At 38.3% G+C, this 27,904-nt stretch overlaps 1 protein-coding gene and 1 pseudogene across 7 annotated transcripts in view; one reads left to right on the forward strand and one right to left on the reverse strand.

Moving 5' to 3' along the window:
- The window catches only part of Nrg3 (neuregulin 3), a 1,024,516-nt gene that overhangs the window by 975,831 nt on the left and 20,781 nt on the right, over positions 1–27,904 (reverse strand). The window lies entirely within an intron of this gene.
- Positions 7,891–8,810, forward strand: LOC127186893 (E3 ubiquitin-protein ligase KCMF1-like; annotated as a pseudogene).

Genomic DNA, 27,904 nt, shown 5'->3' on the forward strand with positions numbered 1-27,904 from the left:
ATTGTTTTTCCATAGTCTCAGCATCCATTCAACAATAATTAACACTTCTACTCAGGGTTTGAGACATATAATGAGACTGCTGGCATGCAGGCCCTTTGACAGCACACCCACCCTATAAATATTTTCCTTATGACTCCTGTGTTATCAGGGACTCTGAGAAAATAACACAGTGAGTTTGCAAATATACTAACCTAATATGGTGCCATGAACATAATGCCACGGGCTAAGCCAAACGTAACATGACTGAGAAGGATAGGATATGGTGACAAACGAGAATTAGAGAAAAGCTTGAAGAGAGACCCATTCTGTGGGTATCCCAGAGGAGTTGGGTGTTTTTAGGAACCTGTCACCCAGGACAGAGAGACAAAACAAGCTATCGTCCCTGGGGAGTGTGGACAGACAGGAGTCACCACAGAGAAGAGCTGAGGATTGATGAGATGGCTGGGCTCAGTATATAAATACAGTCTACTCTGCCATACAAGAAATTCTGTTTGCTTGAGGAAGTGAAGTAAAGTAGTCACACACAGACGTGGCTGATATGGTCAGATGTATGATTTTCAAAATGATCTCTAAAAGTCAGACTTCTAATGTAATTAAGAGATTAACTAGAAATGTGCCATATGATAATGAGAAACTTGAAAAGTAAACATATAAGAAACACTAAAATGTCAGGCTATGTCTCAGCAAAATGTAAATTACACAAACTACTAAAGGTGGGTGAAAAGGGAAATGGGTATGCCATCATGATACGTTCAACAGGCTCTTCCATCACTAGAGGAAGTATTATAGAATGTGGCGTGCTATAGAGTGAACTAGCCATCCACTATATTTCAGATTCTTTTACCTTCTCTTCTCACATACTATCCAAGAGAATGTTTTCAAGCAAGCCCTTGATATATATATATATGATTCTTTCAGGAAAAAACTGAAGCTTTCAAACAGGTTTTTAAGATTCACCATTCTAAAAATAAAGAGCTTATAGGTGAATCTAAATTACTTCTCAAGAATAAAGAAACGGACAGAATGGTTTCCAGTTTATGTAAAGAAGCAGTACTAATTGGTCTCTAATTTGACCTCTTCAAAGACAGAAAGTATAAGACTAATATTAACTTTATCCTATAAGTATAAATAAAAATCTTGAAACATTAAATTTTAATGAATCAGGCAATAAAATAAAAAGTATAAAAAGAAATTTTGTTTTTTATAAATGTAGGTAATTGCCATTCATAAGGGATTATAAATTATCTTTTAGCTAAGTAAAACAAGTATGTATATATTACATATTATGCTACATATAACCTAATAAAAGAATAAAAGCCTTTTAAAATATGTCAACATTTGTTCTTAACTTAAAATATATAGTGCACCAACAACTATAGGCTTTTTCTTCAATAGCAACCTGGACAATTTAGTGCTTTTATTATTCCATTTACACCCACAAGTAGTGTAAGGATAAACAGAAACACTTAAGAATGCAAAGCTCAAGGGTTAATTACATGAAGGAAGTTGAAGAATTTTCACAAATATGAACAACTTTAATTAAAAGAAGTTCAAATATTTCCGTATGTTAAGACAACTCCAGCTTACAGTCAAGAATTTTGGGGAAATCAAGGCAGAAGAAACTTGACACAGTTGGTCACTTCACAACCATAATCATGAGCAGACATAATGAATATGTTCACAAATGTATATTTGCCTTCTTGTTCATGCTAACATAGATCACACACACACACTCTTACACCATTCATGTTCTTCTGTCTGGGTAACGGTACCACCTACAATGGACTTTTCTTCCCACATCAATTAGCTTATTAAGGCAATCCTCATAGATATAACCATAGTCCCATGTAACATAGATCATCTCTCACTGAGATTCTCATTCCAAGTGATTCTAGGTTGTGTTAAATCAACATTTATGCATAAGCATACAGTTACTAATAATGAGTAAACAGAAAATAAAACAAACCAGATATATATATATATATATATATATATATATATATATATATATATATATATATATATATAACCAAAATTACATATTAAATCCCACAACGCCATAAAATTCTTTGGGATACATTAATACTTAAATAGAAAATAAAAATATTAAAAATGCAATAAAATAATTGGCATAAGTCATAAATATGGACACATGACAAGTGTATATTTATGCATACATACATATATATGTACTAGTTTGGGATTTTAAAAAGGTGTTTCTTAGCAAGCCACAAATCCTATGAGAATTAATAAGGTGTCTTATTAGGAGAAATTCTAATACCAGACAACCTGAACCAAACAAATCCCTATGGTGTTTGTTGTAGTAAGCACTGGCCCTAACTCAGCACTGAAAGTCTAAAAATTATATCTAGGAATTATCACACAGTCATATGATATAAGGTATGAATATGCACAGGGCAATGTGGATACATATTGAGAAATGAGGTACATATAATTGGACCTGAAAGTTTTATGGAAGAAACTATTCCCAAAGTTAATATATATGAAGATCTAGTCATATCCTGTCACACATACACCAATTTATAAGACATTAGAAGAATGTATACAGAAATGAATAGCAGGGTAGGAATAGAACAAATTTCTGTTCATGCAAAGATTAAATAATTGTTATCGAAATATGTACATGAGAAGGAAACATGTTCATATACTATGAAGTGAACAAAGCACATTACAATAAACAATTATGTTTTGTGAAATAGCATATATGCTGATATTTACTATTACACATATAGTGCATGGAAATTTGGAAGTCTTTGTAAAATAACATGATTGCTAGCACTCTTATGTTGTAATTAATACCGATCCCTTGAATTTCCATTTTTAAATTTAAGCCTATCTCTAAAAAAATTCCAAATTAAAGAAACAAGTGTTATTTGGGGGAAATGTTACAAAAGTCAAAGCTTACAGCAAACTAATGTCTTATACTACGTATTTTTTTATTTTATTAATTTATTCATATTACATCTCAATGGTTATCCCATCCCTTATATCCTCCCATTCCTCCCTCCCTCCCATTTCCCCCTTACTCCCCTCCCCTATGACTGTGACTGAGGGGGACCTCCTCCCCCTGTATATGCTCATAGGGTATCAAGTCTCTTCTTGGTAGCCTGCTATCCTTCCTCTGAGTGCCACCAGGCCTCCTCATCCAGGGGGTGGTTAAATATCAGGCACCAGAATTCGTGTGAAAGTCAGACCCCACTCTCCACTCAACTGTGTAGAATGTCCTGTCTTTAAAAAATTAGTGGTATGTCCTAGCCAATGGGCAGGACATACCACTTATTTTTTTTAAAGATAGGAGTCCTGTTTATTAAAGTTAGATGGGCTCTGATCCAAAGTTAGGTAGAATAAGGTAGGGAAGAGAAGAGGCCGGGTGAGGGGCCTGAGATTGGAGCATCGGGCAAAGGAATGTGTGTAAAAGAGGCCACAGAAACAGAATCCACTCCAGTTGAGTGTTCCCTTTGATGTTTTCTGTTGCAAAGTGTTGGGGCTGAGGAGAGGGAACTCTACACGTCCAGCTAGAATAATGTAGTAAAAGGTGATCATGGCAAATCAAGCAAGATTGATTCAACCCTGCATTTCCAAGGGTACTACTTCCTGCCTAGCTATAAAATTGAAGCCAAGTTTCCTTTCCTTCAGGATGCACTTTAGACCATAAGACATTAGCTTCCTCTGAACTCTAACATGATTACTCCTATTGTTATCTGGTGTTTGCTGTTGATTCTGCCTAAAGGCCTGTCTTAAAATGCTAGTTTACTGTTATTTAATCTTCATATATTAGTGTTTTGGGGGATGTAGTGGATGTGAAAGAGGAACTAGCGCATATTATAACCTATTTTTTTCTTTTTTAAAATATTTTTAACTTTTTATATATACATTTATATTATTAACATATATACAGTAAATCACATACAGCAAGAAGAACCACAAAACAATCAGGAATTATATAAATGTTACATTCATAGTGTAATGTATTTGGCTATTTGTATTTGGCAACCTTGAATAAAACATATTTCCTACCTTGGTGAGTCTAAAATTCTGAATGTAAATCAGTATCTATCATATCTCATCTCTATCAACTTAAAACATCTATCTAGACCTAAAAGCCCCTAAACAACTAAGCTTAATTCTGAGACTAAACTAGTCTACAATTCCATCAGAGACTTGAGAAGGAATAAAATTAATTACCTAAGTAAACAGGAAGTACAAGTTGGTAGCTTCCAAAGCAAAAGTAAATGACAAAGGCAGTTTGCTGCCTGAACAGTCACCCAAAACTCTCTATAATGGTGGGGCCTCATCTTCAGTCTTCTGGCCCAGTATATCTGACACATATTTGTGAACTATTGAGGACCTGTTTACCCTGTCTTGGCAGAGTTTAGCCGCCATACCTGCCTGCATCCAAGCTTGCCTATTTTTAGCCAGAATTCTGTCTGTGTCTAAAACAAGGACATTTTGTCCAGTGGCTGGTTTGCCACAGTTGAAGCCATTTCTGTAAAGAGGTTCTTTGATGCTCATCATCGTCTTTGAGGTAGCCTGGGTGTTGCCAGGAGTTAACCTGTCTTATTGTCAAAGAATCTTTAAAATAATAAAAACACCATTAAATGCCACATTCTATAGGTCTCAGGTTTTGAAGACCTTATATAACCTATTTAAAATAAAAAAATCCTCTGGATGGGGCAGCCTGGTGGCACTCAGAGGAAGGATAGCAAGTTACCAAGAAAAGACTCGATATTCTAAGAGCATATATAGGGGGAGGAGGTCTCCCTCAATCACAGACATAGGGGAGGGGAGAAGGGGGAAGTGGGAGGGAGGGAAGAATGGGAGGAAACAGGGGAAGGGCTAACAATCTAGATGTAATATGAATAAATTAATAAAATTAAAAATAAAATAAAATTAAATTAAATTAAAAGAAACTCTTCCCAGAGTGGAAGAAAATCAAGGCAGGCTCTTCTGGTCTGAAGCAGCCACCTGAGTTCCTGCTATCTTTGCCTGGCTCTACTCTTACATCTAACCCCCAAATGTCATCCACTGGGGCCATCTCCAGATCATCCGGTGGGTCTTTTTGTGTACTAGCTCCTCAGTCTTCGGTGGTCTTGGACTGGATGTCTTAAATCTCTTCAGCTTCTCATCTCATCTTACCTCAACTTGGAGGAATGAAGTGTGTCAATAATTTTCAAGGTCTGTGTCATCAATGAAACAGATACCACTTAAGATGCATGCCTCTTTTATAATACACACATACAAACAAATTCACATCATGTTTTTTTATTTGAAACCTGATATAAATTATTTGAAGCAATATAAGATTTGTTTATGGTGACGACTGTGAAAAGACCCATCCAACAGTACTTTTAGTTCCTGATGTATGATATATACACTTAATTTGATACCACCTACAATGTATAATGATAAACCAGTTAGGATTCCCAAATAAATAATCTTGTAAATATAGAATAATATGTAATAATTGTACAGATTTGCAAAGGCACTGTGATGTTTTGGTATCCATATTCACTGTGTTCTGAACAAATAAGGGTAATTAACATTTCTATCTCTTTATCATTATTTTATGTTTGGAAGCTTTGTGTTCCTCTCTTTTTTTTTTTTTTCATTAAATATTGAATATGTTATGGTGAATCATAGTTCCTCCGCAAAGCTAAACAAACCAAGATTGAATTCCTTCTGTTTGGGTCTTATTATCAACCTGCCTCATTCCTCCTCCTCCCACACTTTCCAAGTTCTAGTAATCACTATTCTATATTCAGATAGACGTTTTAGCATCCACATATAACATAAAATAATGTATATGTTGTCTTTCAGTCTCTAATTTAGCATAGTGCCTTCCAGCTCTGTCCACTTTGAGGCAAATTATAGTGTGCCATTCTTTTCTTCACATGAATAATATTCCACTCAGTATATGCCACTTTTCTTCATTCGTTCATCCATGAATGGAGCTGGGTGCAGCATCTCAGCTCTGTGAATAGTGACTAGTAAACAATGCAGCAATGAACATGGGAACAGAAGTAGCTTTCTGATTATCCAGATTCCATTTCCTCTTGTGAAAGACCCAGATATGGGATAGCTGGATCATGCAATAGTTCTATTTTTAGTTTCTGAAGGAACATCTATAATGATCTTATAAGGACTACACTAATCTCCATTCTCAACAATAATGTGTGAGAGTTCCCTTTTCTCTACATTCTTGTCTGAATTGGGCTGGGTTTTTGTTTATTTGATTGATCGTTTTTTGTTTGTCTTTTGGTAACAGCTATTCTAACTGGGGTGAGATGATATCTCTTTGTGATTTTTAATTTGCATTTTTACAATGCAGAAGACTAATGAAACTGAGCATTTTCTTTTCATAAATGCATTGGCCTGGTGACTATCTTCTTAGAAGGAATGTCTCTTCAGGTCACTTGCCCATTTGTGACTGTGGCATTTGTCGATGTTATGTAGTTTTTTATATATTCTGAATATGAATTATTTGGCAGGTAAATTATTTGAAGAAAGAAAAAGTCTCCTATCTTGTAAAGTGTTCTTTCATTTCATTGAGTTTTTCCCCACTGTGTACAATCACTTACTTTGCTTTTGCTATTCCTGCTTTTGTCATCTTATGAAAAACAAACAACAAAAAAACTAAAACATTCTCTATGCTGATGGCTTGAACTATTTAACCATATAATTTCACTTAATAATGTCTAATGTCTGGGCTTACATATATGTCTTTCATCCACTTTGAGTAACTTTTTGTATGGGGTAAATATCATCTTTACACATCCATAACAAACACTGAGAAAGAAATCATCAAAGCAATCTCATTCAAAACCTCCAAGTACAATCTAGGAATAAATTTACCAAGGAAGTGAGAGACCTCTACAGTGAAAATTACAAAGCATGGATTAAAGAAATTGAGGAGGATTTTTGACCACGCCCCATTGATGAGGAGGTCTGGTGGCACTCAGAGGAAGGATACCAGGTTACCAAGAAGAGACTTGATACCCTATGAGCATATACAGGGGGAAGAGGTCCCCCTCAGTCACAGACATAGGCGAGGGAAGTAGGGGGAAAGCAGGAGGGAGGGAGGATTGGGAGGATACAAGGGATGGGCTAACAATTGAGATGCAATATAAATAAATTAATAAAATGTTAAAAAAGAGAATATAGAGACTAAGATTCTGTCTCAAGATACATCACCATGTGTGATTATAATCAGAATATATCTCATTTGATCCTCAGCAAAAATGGAAACTTTCTATTTTATTTCAGCAAACAGCCTCTCCAATGTATTCCCTTCAACTTGAAAAATGAAGAACGTGTAAGTAATAATCTTTACAGGCACAATTAATTATAAAAGTCAGAGATGAAAACAAATGCTCCAAATAGCTGGAAAGGCCTTTAAGAATATTTAAAAGAAAATTCATAAATTTAATAATTGAAAATAAATATTATCTATTTTATTGGAAAAAAAAGAAATTGAGGAGGATTCAAAGAAATGGTAAGGCCTCTCATAATCATGGACTTAGAAACAGTAACACTGTTAAAAGGTCTGTGTTACCCAAAAGGATTTAGAGACATCCTGAAGTTCTCAGGAAAACACCAAAGACAACCCAGCCTCTCCCTTGCTCACCTTGCCCTGTGGCAGAGCCAGGGTAGTACAGGGAGTCCACTGTGGGAATATATTGCAGCCAAGAGCCTGGGAGAGGCTGTGCCACTAATGTCAGAACTATAATGTCCCAACAAGAAGGTATCAGCTGGGATGCATGTTTAAAAGAAAATTTTCAAGGAGACAGAAATAATATACTTTGCTATGATTACAATCTATGTATCTTATTATGAAAATAGGGCAGTGAAGGGCATAGAATGGACCACCCCATGCAGTGCATAACAAAGGTAGATTTTTATTTTTACTGTAGTGGGGGAAGAATTCTCTGTAGAGAAGCCATAGTCTTTTACTTGTCACTGTGGCACAGAATCACCTCTTAAAGAACATATTATTTCCGAACTTTCGAACCATCAGCAAGGAAATTTGTTCTATATGTGCAGCATTACCTGAGGCGATCCTACCCATGCCACCTATGACTTTGCCCGTCATCAGACCGTTGAGCACAGAGCCCATGGATACTTAGATAAACGAAGTGATGGTCCACATGTACTTAGAATGTTTCGCCTAGGTCGAAGATTAGGAGGTCCTTGAGCTTGTCGGTCAAACACACACTTTACTTGCTAGTTCTACTGGTGGGTTCTCATCTTTTCCAAGTTGATTCTCCAAGCAGTAGAGAAGCCATGGACTGAATAGCTAAGTCATTATCTCGGTTTTCGGAGTGACGCATTCCACAGGAGGGAGGGTAGCTTAATTCTTCTTGCACATGCAGCTGCTACTCTAGAGGCAGCATGCACAGCAACAACGGGAGACAGACTGCCTCACAAACTGGCACATGAACACCACTACAACCATACAGTCCACAGCCACAGCCATCACAGCAAACAGCCAGGGGGCTCTCCAGAACTCCCCGTTCTCATTAACAAGGTTGAGTGATCCCAACACATCTGAAGCAGAGCGCCTGTCCATAGAAAGCAGACAAACAGATCACAACCTGTTTCTCCAGGAGTTCCTTATGTCTGAGTCCATGTGTAAAAACAGCTCATCCTTAGGTGAGGATGACCAAACAGAGATGGCAGACTTGAGTAAAATGAGCTGTGGAGATATTATGCCTTTAGCTAGTGCTTTAGAAAACCTAAATTTAAAAGAGCTGAATAAAGGAAAAGAACCTCCACCATCTCCTGTTCCATGACCTCCTCACTTGCAGGCAGTGTCCTCTGTTCTGTGTTTGCCAGTGAAAGTGGACAACCTCTCTCCTGGGTAGGTGTGGTAACTGTAATTTCATGTCTGTCACTCTTGTTATATTGTGTACATTCAAAAGGAAGGGAGTGTGTGTGTGTGTATGTGTGTGTGTGTGTGTGTGTGTGTGTGTGTGTGTGTGTATCATTTCCATTTAACTTTTATTTCTAGCATGGGAATGTAGGTAGCAGTTCAGGGTAATCTCTGCTTCCTGTACATGCAAAAGGCTCCCCTAATATCTACATTCAAATTGAAGAGGAAAATTGAAATCTGTAATGAACCTGATATGTGTACTTATGAATATTAATGAATAAAACTGCTTGGATGATTTGCCTAACTACTGCAATTTTTTTTTTTTTTACCAAATGTATGGGTTTTGGTGACCTTTTTATTTAATAAATTAAATATAAGGAGTAAAACTTAAAAAATAAAATAATAATAAAAAACAAAGCCCAAAGCTGACCAGCATTACTCCATGATGACAGGGCAGTATAACTTACAAACACATCTTCCTGACTCACCTTTATAGTTCTGCATCCTATGTGTCAAGTTCATCCTGCAGTGGAGGCCAGAGGTCCTAGTCAGGTGTAGTGTCCCACTGTGTGACTGTCCTTTCAGCCTGTCAATCATTTTTCCCATCGGAAGCATGGCCTGTCTCCAACTCACCAGTAGAAGACACACCAGTAAAGGCCGAATCTGCTGCAGGGTGTCCCTGTGCTCTTAAAATAAATTCTGTTCGTGTTTGCTGAAAGTTTTCACTTTGTGTGGTTGTTTGAATATGTTTTATTGTTAAACATGCCATCTGGGTGTATAGAAATTTTATTTATTCACTACTCAGTAAAGCTAACCTGAATTATGTTGTCTTGATTTTTAAAATCTCACAATGTTGTTCATAAAAAAAAAAAAAAGAAAATACCAAAGATGTTCTTTATAAACATAGAAAAATCAGTCCTATTGTTCATATGGAAGTAAAATCGATCCAGAATAGCCAGGGAATTCTCAGAGTATAAGGACAAATCCAGAGCTACCAATATATTACAGCAGCATGCTACTGACAGAAGACAACTAACATATGAACCAATGGTACAGGAATAGAAATAAATCTACACTTTTATTGTGAATGCACTCTGAACAAAAATACTGCAAATATACTAACAAGGAACATAGAGCTTCTTCTATAAACATGGGTGCAGCAACTGGATATCCACATGTGCAATACTACACCTTGACCCCTGAGCCTTACTTTAAACCCAAACCCACTTCTCTTCATCCTGGTGGCACATTATATTTCCTGGAAAGGGTTCTTCATTTGAAGTTTTTGGCTATGTTCTTCCCAGATAATTCCTCGGCTGATTCCAAGAGATTCAACAGAAGCCTCTTTAATGAAGAATGAGTTATTTATTGCATGTACTTCCCCCTCAAAGCAACAATGGGAACAGGAGGGCTTTGTAGTATAATTGAACCAAAGCAAAGTGTGTGTGCTTCAGTAATAATGTAATAGTAGTTAATGGGGTGAAATAAATCAAAGGGCAGTGTGTTACTAAGTACCAAATGCATTCCAAACCTCTTAGATGGGCAAAATGCAATGATTGCATTCACTGCTCGTAGTCACTGACATGCCAATGCAGAAAAAGAAATTCAGAGTTATGTACAAGATCAATGAAACTATTCGCAGCAGGTAAAAACACAAAGGAAAATTAATAGCACTCTACTAGTAAAAATCAAAGGATACAACTCTCCCAGCAGTTCATGCTTGCCTAAAATGCCTGCCTACACATCTTCAATAACTTCCTAACATAATCAAAGAGAGGAGACATATAGTCCACTTAGAAGGACTGCGGTGATTAAGCTGAGACACCTATATGCATCATCATTCGCTGCTAAGGAAAAGGCTGAGAAAAACCATTTACAAGCAGAAAACAAGACTAATGGGAGGGAATGACTTATATACTGTCCGCATGTAATCCAAAATAGATGACAGAGTGCCTGACATGAGGAATTCACAGCGCTGCCAAGAATGACATCAGTGTTTCCTCTGCCTTTACAATAGAAGGGGAGACCAATCAAATAATAACACCACCAAAAGAAAAGCAAGTTGCAGAGAAGGAAGGTACACAGTCCTTCAAATCATCCACTGGAAAACTGTACACTTTGACCTAACTATCAAGAAGCATTCTAAATACAGCAAATGTAAAGGCAAACGTAGTCGGATGGCAAAAGTCACAGATATTCCAGCGTAAAGCTCTCTTTCAACATCAACCCATAGTTTTATTTGAACTCAGTATCCATCACTCTGTGACTTTTCTCTAAAATATATTTTTAAATGGAAGAAAAAGTATGCCCATGTCCCCTAAAACATGTGTTATGGAAGCACAGTCTCTTCCACATAGCTCCTAACAGTCAGCTGTACAATGCCCAGTGCTTTCAGTTTCATCCTTCCCAAGACAGAGTTTGAAGGGGCCGCTGGGAAAAGGAGCTTCCTAGAAAGACATGAAGCTACTGTTGTGAAGTCCTAGAAGAAGAACTGCACATGGTAGTAAAGCCTGTGCACAAGGAACAGGGGCCAATTACCACTTCAAGCAAATGATCATCTCAGTTTTCATGTCATTCTCCCCTCTTGAATACTTGTGCATGATGCCTTAATAATCAAAGGCTTTAACCCCAAGTCTATTCTCCAAATAATTAATACAAATGGTTCTTTTATTTTTCAGGACATGATTTTTCTTTCATCTATCATCCATCGTCCCCTTAAATCTCCATCTAACTATTCAGCTTATTCATATGATGCAAAGAAATAGACCTCCCAGCCACCATGCTTTGAAGACACACAGAGTGGTTGTAGAGGAAATGGAGACAAAACATACTCATTGATAGCTATAATCAGAGGAGGAGGTTATTATGCACCATGAGATGTGTAAACTGTTTAGGGAGATCAGGGGAAGGAGATATGAATTACAAATGAGGGTCTTGAAGTAGGAAACTCTTAATGCAAAGTGGATCTGAATTGGTTCTTGAATAAGTTAAATGATTTAAGTGTACTTAATAATTTAATTTCAATCCAACCTGGCAAAAATCAGACAACATATTATCAAGCTTGTCCAGTAACCAGAATATGTTTACAATCTGTGGTTGGTTATTTATATTTTTAGCAACTATATTATCTAATTAGGAAAACAGTATGCACTAAAAGTATGTTTTAGGATGGGTCAGAATTGTGCCAAAGTCATAGGTTCCTTCAGGAATTATCAGCTGGCCCAGCATCCATATTCTTAATAGTATTACATTTTAAATTTCAACATCATTAAATGAAGATGTTCATAGTCTCCACTTTGAGTTTTTTTTTTTTTAATGAAAACTGAATTTGAAAATGTACCAGAACACTGACTACCATGAGGCAACACTACTTGGCAAAAAGGCAATACATTTGCATATATCATCAGATGCTCAAGTAAGGAGATGCCCAAGAATGATCCGCCTAAATATAAATATAAGTCAAGGCCTGTAGCTGGCATTACCTGCTCTCATACCATAATATTTGCTCACAGCCATTTTTCTGCACCTGACACCTAAATGACAATACTGCCACTTTTGTGGAAGTATCTTAAATGTATTATTCTACCCCAATAGTCTATGCTGCTCTGACAGGGTGACTCTCAACTCTTTGTGATGTTACTTAGAGCCCTACTATGCCAATGCTTGTGTTCAACCCAGCCTGACATTTTAAGTTGGATGACCTCAAAACTCTACCTCTACTGTGTGAAAATCCATACCCAGTTTTTTCTATGACACAGTGATATTTACAAAGTAATGTGCCTTATACTTCTTCTAACTAGGTTTCTTGCTTTTGATCATAATTCAAACTATATGGCTATATAGCTAAAACATGAAAAATGGTGAAAAGGTTAGATGCCCACTCAGTATTTATTGAGGAGAATAAAACCCAACGATTTCTACTATAAGACAAACTAGTAAAGTAGACTTCCACTGTCTACGGAAGGCAAGAGGGCACTTCAGATGCAGTGAATCTGAATTCAGATAGACTCCAAATTTAAATTAAAGCTAGAATGAGTACTCAGAGCTCAGAAAATTAAAAAAAAAATCTAATCAAACTTTTATATCAATTACATGTTGAAGTAATATTTTGATATTATATGTGGACATGTAAATTACATATGGCTCATGGTCTACTAGTGGGTGAAATTGCTCACCTTGCTGGACAGACAAGAACTCCCTGTCCTGGGAAAAGAAATGTGTATTTCTTAGCATCATTAAGCTCCCTGATTCCTGCATGGGACTGACCTAGGCTCTGTGTATATGTTACAGTTGTGTAGCTTGGTCTTCTTATAGGATTCCTAACAGTGGTAGCAGGGACTGTCTCTGGCTCTTTTGCCTGCTTTTGGGACCCTTTTCCTCCTACTGAGTTGTCTTGTTCAGCCTTAATATAAGGGTAAGTGCCTAATCTTAACTGCAACTTGATGTAATGTTTGATTGATATCCATAGGAGGCCTGCCCTTTTCTGAATATAAACTGAGAAGGAAAGGAGGAAGGGAACTGTGGTCAGCCTATGAAAGAAAAATAAAATTAAATAAAGTAAATACTATCTAAGGAAAACAAAAGAACAAACAAACAAAAACAAATATCATGAGGTTTTCCTGTAAGGTCAGAGGCAGTGAGACTGCAGTCTCAATGGGAGATTCACAATAGCTCCCAGGGAGCATTGGGGAATTCTAGGTGCCCTAAGAGTTGATCCCAGCAAGAGGCTGACTTACTATTTTCTTCTGACCATTGATATAGTGATCAGCAAACACTCCGTGTTCAATAATGCAACTTACATGCACATTGAAGGGGAGCTAAAAAATAAAAAGAAAGGAAGGAAGGAAAGAAGGAAGGAAGGAAGGATTAATAAACAAACCCCAGAGATGAACACAGGGAATCACTAGATGTGTCATTTGATGTTTTCATTTTATTGTAACAATAAATAGTTAAGACATGTGTGAGGGTGGGCTGACTGCCGTCAACAAACTTGAAAAGAAAACAAAAAACAAACAACAACAACAAAAAAGAAAAACAGACCAAGGCTCTAATTCTTCAACACCTGCATTAATCTTCTGCACATCCAAGAAGAAAGTCATCATTTTTGTCCGCTTGTGGAACCTCATCTCCCCAAGCCAGAAGCAGCCATGGCACAGATGCTCAGTATTCACCGCTGGGTATTTAGTAGATAATGCGCCCTGGGCAGCAGAGGATAGGAAAGCAAGTAGCCCCAGGTCTGATTAGTAGTTAATACACACAAAAGCCTTTTTATGGAAACATTGGACAACATGTATCCCACTCTTGCCACAAAAAAAAAAAATCATAAATTTTATGAGCTTATTTTCAAAGGGGATAGTCCATTAATGAGGATAATAGTGTTTTAATAAAATATAAATTACTCCAGAGTAAGACACTTGCCCACAAGACCTTCAATAAAAGCAAAGCTGGGGCCTTCACAGGCTGTAACAATAAAGGATCACGATAAAACTCAGGTGTGGGTGTTGTTGCTCAGGGTTCACTTTCATAGTTCTTTTGAATCACTAGATAACCTACGAACTGCTTAAGGGAGGCATCGTTTCCCTCATTCTCTTACCTGGTAAATGACCAGAGTCAAATTCGAGTCTCCAGCAAGCAATACGCATGCTCAAGAGCAACCTCTACATCCACTCTGATGTTTCCCTATCTGCGGTAATGGTATTATTAAAATTCCTAACAGAACACATGGGCATCATCTATGGAAGTGAAATTGTTAAACAAAAATTCAAAGTCATATAAAAATATGAGTGTAAAAGCAATTTACAATGTAATTTTAAGTATTTAAATGTTTTCATTTTAAAATTAATACATGCTAATTATGAAAATAATAACAAGTATAGTTACAGGGCCTTATAATTCATAAATCAAAGGGAAACTATCATTAGTATACCAGTAGTAAGTATTGAGGTGCACATACAGTTGATATTCGATACATACAGGTTCTAGTGTGTCACATAGAAGCCAGTCCCTAGAGAGAGGCCACCCTGGAGAGTCTACATAGTAGCCAAGGTAGCCACAAATGCTCTTGATGTGAGCTATGCATTCAATGGAACCACCCGATATATCCCATTTTGAACTTCCTTTCCTAAAAGTGATAATAAAAGTTTAAACATCTTTTAAAGTGTGTGTGTATGTGTATGTGTATACACACGCACACACACACACACACACACACACACACACATGGCTAATGACAAGGTCCACCTGGATTTGCTCACCATGTCTATTTACAATTATAGGAAGAAGTTACTAAATGAGACTAGGTGTGAAAGAGTAAGAAAAATCCCAGCTCTACCCTTAAGACAACATATACAAGGATTCTTAAAGCACTTGGCTTTGCATGAGGGCACTGGTCAATGGAACATCTCAGTTCATTATTCCAAAGATGGGGAAGAAAAGAATCACAACTTCCACTGCTTGTTATTTGAAGCTCCCTTACAGCCTCTGCTAAATAACCTTTCTTAAGTAAGCCCTTGGCTACTCCAATATACCTTGAATAAATTTAGCCATAAAACTGATTGAAGATGGTGTCGTCTTCTGCATTGCTTTCCACATATTATCTGACCTTCCTCCCCACGGCCCCTTCTGGTAGCAAGCACAATCATCTCCACTTTAAAGATTTGGAAATTAAGCCTTGGAGACATTAATTAGCTTGCCTAAGTTTATACACCAGATTTATCTGACCCCGTTGCCAGCCTCTTAGTACCACATTCAAATACTTTTAGAATATTGACCAGGAGTGGGCAGACACAGTATATCAAGTTAAATGAGCACAGCTGGACAAATGAACGCAAGGGCCCTGAAGATGTGATTCCCACTAACCTACCTCATCCTGAAAGTTGCCCTTAGCTTCACCTCCATGGTTCCTATCTATGCAGGGAAACTTCAGCTTTCTTTCTACATAATGCACTGGGCCCTACCATCAGCTTTACTTACAAATGGCTTTCCCCATTCTTAGCCTAACAAGAGAGCTCAAGGTTAGCATTTTACCCTAAGGGCCTTTCGTGGAAAAGGATTTCCATGGACATCAGCTACTGAATATTCTTTTTGTTTAGACCCACAAAACATGGACAAATGGAGCCGTTTAACACAAAGCAGTAGAGATAATACTGCACATGCAAAAGCACACGTGTGTCCCTCCGAGGCACCGTACATCATCTTCATCCAAAGCTTGAATAAAATGCAGAAAACAAACCATGAAGAAGATAAGAAAAACAGTATTTCTGGTAAGCATAACCTCAAAAATATTAACAGCCCATGTGTTTCATAGTAAACACAATTTTGATTTTTTTTTCTTTCTGCTTGCCTTTACTTTATAACCCTACTATGGCATAGAGTACATTACCTAAGCATAGTGCCAATTATGAAGTAGCATTTATGATCCCTTAGAACAAGAAAAGGTTTATTACTTAGAGATGTTGTTCTTCTTTAGGTTCTTGCGATACTCAGTGTCCAAAGTAATTCAGATTAACTGTGAGTCATAGAACATTATAGAATTGGAGCGGTTGTTTGTTTGTTTGTGTTTTATATTGTACTGTATTGTTTTTGGTATATGGAGAAGGTTGGAGATGGAAATCAGCTTTAGCAAGAAGTGTACTTATACTAAACAGCACAGAAAGAAATGTCTTTCTGGACAGTCTCGTTGAGGAAGCAAGTTATGAGTCACAGTAGAAGTGTAACATATCACCTCAATTAAAAACCAGCAAAGGACAGTGGGTCAGATCTTCCTTGCGTGCTGCCACAAGAGTCAACAGAGGAGGACATTTTCCATACAGCAGAAAGCATCGTTTGGCCAGGAGTTGGTGGAAAATGAGAGCTCTCCAGGGTCTGGTGGTACCTGAAGAAATTGAGGGCTGGGTGGCTGCTGGTGACCTGCTACGGTTTCTGCTATGATAAGCTTGACTCTACACTAGTGATAGAGCTGAAACTGTTTGCTCAAAAGTAAATGAATTCTCCTGCTGACTAATTGATACAATTAGCAATGATTTGGCCCAATGCCAAAAATACCTTCTACCGTTCTCTGATGAAGACATAGTAATAAGACTCACGGCTAAAGCTCTTGGCATGAACCAAATTGACGGGACAGAAGTGACTATCATAATATTGGCAAGGAAATAAAAGTACTTTGTCCGGAAATATCTGATGACACAAATTTTGATACAGTCCAAAGATAAGCTCCACTGCCTAGCTTGGTTTTATTTGAAGGGAAAATTTTAGGAACAAGAACAAAATTTAAAGAGCATATCACAGAACTTCTTAGCAGCTTTCTTGTGCAGGGACGTAGCATGTATGGTATCCATGTACCATGGAGCTACAGCTCCGTGCTCCTAGACAGCTACAATGGGGTGGCTAGTTCCAATTGAGAGAACAAGACTTCATAGCACTAGATACGAGGGTATGTGCCTAGTCTTATTGTAAGTTGTTATGCCATATTTGGTGGATATCTCTGGGAGGCCTGTTCTTTTCTGAAGGGAAATGGAGGAGAAGGATCTGGGGGAGAAATGAGGGCCTGGGAGGAGAGGAGAGAGGATATAATAGATGAGAGAAGAATAAGTAAATAAATCCACCCAAATCAGAGTATTCCATACTACCAGCAGGTTATCTCTTACGTATGTCTCTTTTATAGATTAATAGCGATTATATTTCCTGAGGTATGCTTTCATTCAACATCAGCTATGTACTGAAGACTTTAGTCTTTGAGGGACATACTATTATCCCTGTTAAAATAACCTGGATATTTTTCTATGCTCTGAGCATCTTCCTACCCTGGGAGGTTTGTCTTTGCTGACTGCTGGAAGCTAAAGCTGAGGAGAGGAGACCCAGTACTTTACTTGCTGTCTACTGGGAGAAGCAGAAGCATAGATTACGCAGTTGGGGCAGTCAATCACTCACAGTTTATCACTTGCCACCACTACCAAATGTCCCCCTGCAGCACGCCAGTATATACTTTGACCTTAAAAGCGTTAATTGGAAAAGCCCTAAAGGAGGAAAAATAAATGATTCATTCACTCCACTAGCTAAGTGTTTAGGAAGTTTTAGAAATATCAGAATAAGAAATTCTTATTGCACAATGGTACAAAGGTCAGTTGTTCCACATGGGTTTTAAAGTAAAGGGAAGGGGACCTAACTTCAGGGCAGTAGACAATGCGATGGGAGACATGTAGTATTTCATTAAGAAAAAATTACAACAGCAGAAGAAGAATGGCAATCCCAGAGAAAGGAGAATCGAGAGTTCCAAGTCAGTCTGAGATACAATGGAGAAACACCAAAAACAAAGAAGGGGAAACGATATTGAATTTGAACTACTACCTAATAGACTGTGATCAGATGGTGGAGGAAGAGGCCCACAAGCATCAGGGTTCTAAGGGAGGGGAATAGGGCAGAAGAGGGAGGGAGGGTGGGAACTGGAAGATAAGAGAGTGGGGATAACAATCGGGATGTAATGTGAATAAATTATTAATAAATAAATACATTTTAAAAGAAGATATATAATGTAAATATATTCTTTATATATAGATGAGAGAGAGATTCTTTACCAATGTTAACTCTGTCCATCTTGAGTGAGAAATTAAGTAACTTATATTTAAGTATTGCTATCTAAGAACAAAATTTATAATTATAAATTCCACCTACCTTCCTAGAGAGAGAGAAACAGCTACACAGGCTTCGCAAAGCTACAACTAACTTTGTCCTCCTTTACTTCTAGGAGTCCTTAAGACACTGCCAATAGTCCAATCTTCCTTGCAGTATAGTAGCTCACATGCCAAGAAGCACTCAGTTTTGCAGCCAAATTTGGATCAATGAACAATAAGCATTCTGATACAGCCTAGTATATCTCCTACAAGATGGAATCCTGCATAAAGATCTCAAATGGGCCAGACACATGGTGTACACATGCAATCCCAGCACTCTGGGAAACAGAGTCAGGAAGATAAATGTGAGTTCTAGGACAGCCTTGTCTACAAACTGAGTCCAGGATATCGAAGGCCACAAGAGAAACCTAGTCCAAAAAAAAAACCACGAACAAACAAACAAACAAAAACAAAAAACCCAAGTGGAACAAATAAATACTAATCTTTAGAAAAGATAAAGGCATTTAAATAAATCCAGCCAATCTGCTTCTAGCAAAATCAGAATGATAATGCACACTTCCTGGTGCTTCAGTCAGTTCTGTAAGAACTGCTTGCAACAGAAGTGGGGATGGTTGGTTTTATTAGCTGCTATGGGACACTAATTTACAGGGCTTGCTTCACTGGCTCACAGAAGGATCCATAAATCTTGCAAGAAGAAAGTACTGAGCAGGCCAAAACTCAAACAAAACAGTCACAGTAATATCCATGGTGGTAACAAATGGTAGTACCTAACAAAGACGTTATCTGCTAGTGGAGATAGACAGAAGATGTGGCCACTGCTAAAAGGAAGGTGATGGCTAATTATGACTGCCACCTTGAGAGGGCCCTGGACTCACCTCAGACAGAAACCTCTGCGCATGTCAATGAGAGGTTATCTCAATTGCATTAACTAGTATAAAGATCTGTATTACCCAGGGTTCTCTGGAGTCATAAAACTTGTAAGGTATATAATGTACATCTATTAGTTATAGAATGTAATATATATAATTCTATATAAGGTTCCATAAGTTACAGAATGATACATATATTTATATTTGTGTATATATAGGGATTTATTGGAATGATTTGCAGGCTAAATTACAGTTTGGCTAATCCAACAATGGCTAAGAAAGGAAAATATAAGTACCTAATAGATGCACAGTCCAACAAGGCTGGATGTCTCAGCTGCTCTTCTGTATATGCTGGAATCCAGATGTAGGCTCCAATGGCAGTGGAGATATGAATGTGATAGCATGGTGAAGGCAAGCTGGCAAAGAGCAAAACCTTCTTTCTTCTATGTCCCTATATAGTCTTCTAGAAGGTATGCCCATATTACAGGTGTCTCTTCCCACCTCAAGAGCTGAATTAAAGGCCGGTGTCTTTGGGCCTTAAAACAAGAATCAAAGGCATATGTCTTCCCACCTCAGGATGGGGATCATGGGCGCATCCTCCCACCTCAGAGGTCCAGACTAGAAATGTATTTATCCACAGAAAAATCTTTCACCAATATGCTCTCCATTTCCGGATTGTAGTTCATTACAGATATAACCAAGTTGACCCAACTTAAATGTGAGAAGCAGCGGTCCATGGGCTAGAGTCCTAGTTTGACTAAAAAGGTGAAAGTGAGCAGATTACAAGGACTTAGTATTCACTGCTCTCTGCTTTCTCTCTGGGGATGCAATGTGACCAGCTGATTCCTGCTCGTGACAAACCATGCCTTTCCTACAGCAAAGGACTATAGCTCCTGAAACTATTAGCCAAAATGAAGCTCTTATTTTAATTTACATTTTTCAGGTATTGTGTGACAGAAACAAGATAAGTGACTGACACACAGCACATCCCTCCCAATAACTCTGTATTTTCACAAACAGAATAATTTGGAGGTTGTTTCCAACTAATATGATACAGAATTCTTGTCATGCATGAATAGGGAAGCAATTTGATCTTGGGAGAGCACTGTTTGGTATATTAATAAAGAGTTCCTCATCACATTGAAGGCAGATTCTTATTCTAAAGCAGGCACTACCAACCACAATTAAATAATTAATTTTAAAATATACTTATCTTCATTATAAAGGCAAACACTTAGAATGTGCTTGTGGTTTAAGCGTGTTTGGTGAAGTGATGGCTATAGATTTCCCTTAAGATCCCTGGCTTCACTAGCCCTGGGTAGTTGACTAGGATTCTGGAGTTAGGCATGTTTTCCCTCTTGGTGATAGATTGTGAGGGGGTATTAAGTCTAGTTAGAGAGCTGCTGGTTACTGCCAAGGTCTGTGTACCACTACTACAGTCTGAGAGTGTTATAAATAGAAATAGATACGTGTATTTGTACGCATATATTTGTACATATAACAACAATTTATTTTTAACGGGGCCGCAGATTTGAAAGAGAGCAAGGAAAGATAAATGGGAGGGGTTTGAAGGGAAGTAAAGGAAGGGCACTGATGTAATTTTACAATAACAAAATGTCAGATGTAGAACATGACAACTGCCAACTAGGAAACTCCTTAACTGATGCCATTTTTTTTTTTTTTTTGTAGGAACACAGATCCCCTTATAACTCAAAATAACGGTACCTAAAAATGAATGGATGTCAAACTCAGAATTCATATTCCAGCTGTAAAACTGTCCTGGGTCATTAGTCTCCCTCTATAAGTAGCAATTTATACAAGTTAAACATGCAAGCAAACTTCCTCTGGTCAAACTGGTTTTCTTTCCACTGCCACGTTCCCTTGAGTCTGCATGCTCCATGGGAAACGTCGCCATGAGCACCACCTTTACCTGTGTAAGTGGAAGCACAACACTCACATGTAGCCTCCTGTCCCCATGTGAAAAGCATCTTTTTAACAAGACCACTCATTTTACTGCTTCCACTCCTGTCCCCCAAAATCATCTACTTTTCTTCCCAAATCAATGCGACCCCTGCTGAGAAATTTCCAAATCATTCACAGGATGAATTCAAACTTCCTGGTGTAACCCATCCCTCCCCTGAGCTGATTCCACCCATGCACCTCATTGCAAGCCGAGTCGCTCTGTTTTTAGATTAGACTCAATGTCTAGTCCAGTTCTAAGACTGCACTTCACCCCTGTGGAGAACACATTTCTTGAAGATACTTTCCAGGGCTTCTGGGGACTTTTTCAAAGTCTACGTTCTTATAAGAGGCCTTTTCCCCACTGTCCTGTTAACACAATACTGTCAGCAATATCAGTTGGACAAAGCAGTAACTTTCTTCATCAAAATGACAATTGTGACTTAGCCTGATATAGAGCATATGTAACAGTGGGCTGCATGTGGTAGCAAAGAAATCTTTCTGCTTGAAAATGGAATGCAGTGGTGCTCCTGGTAACAAAGGCAATTGTAGGCAACACTCAATGAAGAAGCAGTACCCGTGGGTTTTCACAATGCCCACTTTTGGATGAGCTATTGTGATATCTACCTAATTCTTCTAACAACCGTACAATGCAGCACATTATAAAAGGTTATTTACACATTTTAGATGAGTAGCTAAAACGCGGAGGATGCCTAGGAAAGAGTGTGGTTTCAAGACAAATTAATCTGATCACGTAAGCCCGAAAAATGAACCTCTTCAAACATCCTCTTCAAATCATAAAATATAAGCTATGGAAATGTTAAAAGTCTTTGACCTCTAATAAATGAAAAAAAAAATGACCCAAACGTTTTAGATGTTCAAAAAGGAAGTATCAAAAATGCATAATTATATACAGTCACAGATAATTCCAGTATAAAGCAGGCCAGAATCCATACAATGTAGCAATCTAGGCATAAATAAGATGAGAATACATTTTTAAGGAATATGAAGAAAAGCAATAAACTTTTGCAGAGAGCAGTAACAATTCACCAGAAGTAATGGCCTGAAAGAACAAAGCAAGAGCTGTGGACGAACTATCTGCAGCACAAGCATAGGGACCAGGATCCTGATGCCCAGGATCCACGTAAAAGGCAAACAGGTATGGCAGCCACCTATCATCCCAACCTTGGCAAGGCAGAGGAATAGCATGGCTGGGGTAATATGGGTATCTAGAATAGCCTGCAAACTTTGGGATCAAGAGACCACTGGAAAATAAAGTGAAGAGAAATGGAAGAAGAAACTAATCAATTATTGGATTCCACAAACATGTAGCCCTCACACAGTCACCCATACACACAAATACACACATGAACACACATGCACACACACACATATACACACATGTGAACATGTGTAAACAAACTGCCATGCACTCCATATATATGCAAAAAAGAAGGAGAAGGAAGATGAAGAAGGGAAAGGGGAGAAGGAAGAAGACAACAACAGCACAGCTACCAAGAACACAGCAGAAAAATTCCTTGAACTTCCAAAAAGGTGAAAATCATGATGAAAGGCCAAGAGCATACACACTTCCTGAGTAATACTCCACTGAATTGCACAACGACGTTGTCTTGAGTTAAAATGTTGGTTGTTCTTGTTTTATTCCAAAGTGTGGAAAGAATGGGCTGATGAAAGAGCTTTCCACAACTCAACTGTCTAAACTCAGCTCTATGGTCCCAGAGAGAAGACATCTGTCTACCCAGAGGCTTTGAGGATAACAGCATGCTTCACAGACCAAGAGAAATGAAAACCCTGAAGCGTTTGCAAGGACCTGAGAAGACAGATGACTTTAAACAAGGAAGGATGACAGAGCACATTGACCTAGGGAAAAGTGAAAATTGGTTTGTGAATGAATAAGAAATAGAAACTATGATCACTCAAGAATGATGTGAGTTGCTGAGGAACTAATCAGGCTGAATGAATGCTCTCCTTTGATGAAGCTCAACAGTGGGGCATGACAGTAGATTTATGAGTAATGGGAAGCCGAGGGACGCAAGGAGAACACTGTACGATGAAAGTCAACAGGGACCCTGGTCTCGTCAGGGACTCATGGTCCTGAACTTAAAATTCAAGGTCATCTTGACAGTAAAAAGAGCTTTCTAAGCAGTGGCATTTCAAGGCATGGAGATTTAAGATACAGCATCTCTCTTTGTTTATACAACAACCCTCTTAGGTAAGTGCATGGTGATCTTACCGTGGAGGAAACTTGGGCACTGGGAAGATGACTTGGCGAAAATACAGCTGTTCACAAGGAAGGCTTGAAAGTTATGGCTAAACTACTCCATTTCCCAAAATAGCAACTAAGATGCAGCAAGGGAGCAGGAAGACCAGCCTCCATGAAGATAAATTAGATGAAGCTGCAGGGTTGGTACAGAGAGAAAAAGATCTGGAGTCTGCTGGAATGACTGCAGATGCTCCTTTTGGCTTCCATAGTGGAGTAATAAATATGCATTGAAGGTAGGATTGGATTTAGAATGTGAGCAGACAGTGGCATTGTCTGCAGACTGGAGGGAAGGTCTAAGGAGTGTCCTGTCACTGAAATCAAGCAGAAGCTGGTAAACATTGCTATAAGGAAAGCTGCCTAAACTGAGAGCCCAGACTTCTCTCAAACTCAGAATTCTGGAGGATGCAAATGCATGGCCAACCACATGACCATAATTATAAACATGCATCCTGGAGTCTCAAAGACGGATAATGGGTTGTTCTTCCCCGATTAGCATCTCCTGGGTAGCATTGATCTTTAATATGAATATTTAGAGTGAGATTCAGCTCTCTGCTGGAATCTTTGAATAATTTTGCATCCATCTTTAGATTTTAACATGGGAAACACAAAACAGTTGAACGTGTTTGTTTTCCTTCACTCTGCACCATTGCCCTGAAACAACAATGATTTGTACTCCTTCAGCAAGGCCTTTGGAGACAGCTAATGAGGCGACCAAGCTCTGGTGGCTGAAACTCTCCAGATGGGTTTACTGGAGTGTTGGAAGCCATGCCCTCCTGGCCATATGATATACAAGTTCTCAGACTACTTTTATCTTTCAACTAATATTACCCACTATTATCCAAACAGATATCATAACAACAGCAATTTGGTCACAATGGATGCTTCCATGCACTTCTGGAAATCCATTGAGCTTTGTTTACTCCAGTTTATTTAATTTTGTTTTCCTTTATCATGTTAACCCAGTGCTTGGGCACTCACAAGTTAGTATAGAGGAAAAGCACAGACATGACTTGTGCCTAATCTTTTATGAGAAACACAGCTGGTCCTATCGCTGTTGCTGGCATATCTGGAAATGATTTTAAGATATAATTACATGCCTTGCACCTGCACGGCAGGTGGTAAACACATGCCTGGAGGGTAGTGGTGCTGAGTCTGTAAGAAAAGCAAAAAGAAACCAAAACCTTATATTTCTCTCTCTCTTTTTTAAAACAAGCCAATCCATTTCCTCTGTGCTATAGAATATGTAGGTCAAATATCTTTGGGGCTATTTTTGAATGTAAGCGAACAGTTCAAGGGAGGGAATGGGAAAGAGACATTTAAATTGGGATCTCGTTTCAAAATGAGGCCTTTCCTCACCATCAGGGAGAACAGGCTGGCCAAGCTATATAACTACTTCCACTTCATGTCCTTCCAGTGAAATGGAGAAAATATAAGAGCACCTATCTTACTATACTGAATTGGGAATTGGCTGAGGTGCTGCATATATTCCACAATTAGTACTTAGAAGATGCTTGCAGTCATGAAATTACATCAGCATCATTGTTACTGATTGCCTTTAGCAATACAGAAGTTAGAATTAACTACAGTATCAAAGATTTTAAAGCCAAAGAACTGGTGGCTGCCATCACCTGACTAGTGTCCTTTACATCCTGGGGCTCCCCGTCAATTTTCCATCTTGCCTTTAATCAAGTACTCAGTGAGCAGGTATCTTATCGTAAGCTGTTACAAAAGATATCACAGACAGGACAGTATAAACAGCACACATTGATGTGTCAGCTTTCTAAAGAATGGTAAAACTGTGTGTTGGGTCTATGGGCAGATGTCTGTTTCTTGGATTCATACATGGTCAAAAGCAGAGAGAGGAAGCAAGCACCCTTGTGTTTCTTCCTCGGGGGAAGCTAATTTCACTATGAAGGCTCTGCTTTCATAAGGCACTTACATCCAGTGGCTCTAACTTATTCTTCCACTAATTTGGGGTGAGGTTGTATCGTATGAATCACAGGTGATACATTCAGCCCAAATCAGGGCACCTTCACCTCTGTAACCTGGATACCCAACACCTATGGATCACTTCATAAAAGCCCTTATTCCATTTCCTTCAGAAAGGAAATGTTGATATCTGGACTTCAGCTGGAATGTGAATAGGAAAAGGGAAATGCCAGGGTATCCTGTGACATCAATCTCAGAGATATCAGTTCAATTTAAAATATCACAAAATATGTAGAATATCACACAAGCTATGAAAGTCCACGTAGATGCAGCAGTTACAGTCCCAGGTATCTGAACCCTACCTACACTGTGGAAGAGACCTGAAAATTCTTATAAAGGAGAGACAGACAGACAGACAGACAGAGACAGAGACAGAGAAAGAAGTGGGAGAGACAGAGATGATTACTATGAGTTGTTCAATATATGACAACTAAGCAAGATATGTAATCTTTCTCTAAAAAAAAAAATAAAACAAAACAAACAAACAAAAAAGCACATGTTTTATTTTAAACAGACCACCCTTTCTTATGTCCAGTAATCTAACCTTAAAATTCATGGTCACTTAGATTTGTTCAAGGTTCATTTAATGTTTTCTGCCCCATGTTGACATTTCAACAAACATAAAATACATATTTGATGGATGCATTCCTCTGTAAAGAATGGTGTCCAAATTCCAGTTGGTGCTGGTCATCTTCTCTATTTCCTCCCAATACTGATAGCTCAGGGAGGTACTGGCTACAGAACTGTGTTTATCTGCTGCCCTAGACATACAGAGGCAGCACTCAATGAAGTCTCTCAGCTTTTGTCCTAGACTCCAGCAGCAAATCCGAGAGGCATCTGAGATGTTCTATATTGTTATCTTAACCTTTTACCTTTCCCTCATATGCATCTTCCTGAATTTTATCACCCAGAGTCTTGACATTACCAGATACCAGGGAGAATCAGTAAGCATTTGATTTTCATCCACGTTATATGAGTTCATTTGTTCATCTCAACGCTGACTAACACATGTTAAAATAAATAAAAGACTTACGCCACTGAAAAAAGAATCACACCAGAGCTGTTTCTAAACTACACACTTTCAGACATCACAAACTACTACCATATCTAACTGAAGTGTCGATGGCACTGTGGGTAAGTAATTGCTAGTGTCCTGTACAGTTTCCTGTTCACACAGCACGTTCTCAAATTATTCAAGGAACCCACCTATCATTTGTAATATTCCCTGGAATGGCAGCCAGATCTGCTTAATGAGGCCTAACACACTGCACAAACATATAGGAGCCTAATTTAAATGAAGCCTTTCTATGTCATCAAGCTGTAAATCGTGAGCATTTCATGGAAATTCAGCTAAATAAACCTTCCATGACAGAGGCAATCACAGGCCACTTGACAATTTCACCCTGGATCAGAAGTGGATTTGTTGACATGCTTTGAGGAAGCTGAGGCTATCCGCACTGAACACTGAGTTTTGCAAACCTAGAACTCAAAATGTGTCGGTATAAGGACCACAGGCTCTTGCAAATTCATTTGCTTGGGTTTCTGAAGGAACTTAGATGTATGTAATATACATGAACATTAAATTAAATCCCTGTGAAATTTTAGATAGCCGTCTATAAGAAGTATGTTAAAAGAAAATTTATTTCATACATGTCTCGAATCAATAGTTACATGGTAAATCTTTCCTCATTTTGTTTTTGAGAATTTCCTTGGGAGAACCCAGTGTTAAATTTCTGTGGTTACTTTGGCAACTCCACCGAATCATCAGGGAACGGCCCCTTTATCTCTAGCTTGATGATTCAAGGTCTCAGGACGGACGCAACAGCTCAAGACTACAATCCCACTGAAAGCTAGCAAGCACAGACTAAAACATACAATCTTCCCAGTGGCTTCCCCTACATAATTACTGTAGGCGTTCTCTGTTGTTCCATGAACATTTCTCCTTACTTCTTGGTGAAATGGTATTCATCACTGCCAATTAGTGTCAAATTAGTGTCAAAGAAAACTGCAGTAACCATCTCCTCCTTTTGGCTTAGATCAAGTACAGATTACAATCACCATGACAAGGTTTCCAAGCACCATTCTTCATTATGGGATGATAGTTTATAACAAGTGACACCAATGCTCAGTCCCGCATCTATTCATTCTGTTGTTCTATATAAACTAATGAAACATGGTGTAAAGATTAGCACTGTCATGGACTAAAGTGCAGAGTTAGAAATTAAGACAGCTGTGAAATGATAGTAGGGAAATTCTAACACAGACCAAGGATCACACACCCTGG

Source organism: Acomys russatus, chromosome 3, assembly GCF_903995435.1.
Source record: "Acomys russatus chromosome 3, mAcoRus1.1, whole genome shotgun sequence".
Taxonomy (NCBI): Eukaryota; Metazoa; Chordata; class Mammalia; order Rodentia; family Muridae; genus Acomys; species Acomys russatus.